The sequence below is a fragment of the Penaeus monodon genome, chromosome 23 (genome assembly GCF_015228065.2).
Source record: "Penaeus monodon isolate SGIC_2016 chromosome 23, NSTDA_Pmon_1, whole genome shotgun sequence".
NCBI lineage: Eukaryota > Metazoa > Arthropoda > Malacostraca > Decapoda > Penaeidae > Penaeus > Penaeus monodon.
The window spans coordinates 25140658-25141567 of record NC_051408.1 but is presented as its reverse complement, the minus strand read 5'-3'; positions in this window follow the sequence as shown (position 1 = coordinate 25141567).

Below are 910 nucleotides of genomic sequence, written 5' to 3'. Positions count from 1 at the left end.
TCGTTTTTTCCCCTTTTATCTCTTTAGCTCTTTGTCCTTGATATTCAAGTGTAGGCAGAGTGTAGACTTTCCCCATTTCCTCGTGCCACCGTAAATACACCGAAGGATAAAGTTAGTAGAGGAATGGCAAGGTCTGCCTGGCAATTGTTATAAATGCTGTCTGATACTGCAATAGGTTCAGAAATTATGAAGCAGTGGTACGTCGATGGGGGATATGTGATTGGATAAATATGATTGTATGAATGTTTCGAAAAATTATCCTGTTTGTCTTCTCTACACATGATGTTTATTATGCTTAGAAGTATTTTTAATCACCTATTTATTTTGCCATGGAAATCAAACCATATTCCAATTCAGAACCATGTAATATATTCATACATGCCTAAAGTATGCATATGTAAGATAGCGGTGTGAGTCATATCTCTTTATATCAGTTTCTAATCGTCTCCCTAATAAATGGATTTGTTATTTAGAATGTGTGATAAAGAGTGAGTACTATATAACCAACGCACAAACTACAAGCACAATCTTTCATGTCTTAGGTATATTCTGATGCTCAAGTTAAGGGCTAGTCTTTGGTGACATGAATAATGATATCCATTGTATGTAATAGTTACAGGCAAACCTCATCATAACGCAGTGAATCTGTTTTCCCAGTAATCCACAAACTGAGGGACTCCTCAGTGCCTGTCTCCCTGACACAATTTCGTTTCTCAACAAAATAATCATGCTATACTGGAATATTTATCGACATATTTAACATTACTGATGTAACAGGCGTTTATAGTTGTATCTATAATGTAACATGTACGGTAACTTCAATTTTGTTAAAATCTACAGATGTTAATGTATTTTTCACCGTATGTATTTAAGACCATAGTAAACATTTCATTCTGTGGGAGAAAAGTAA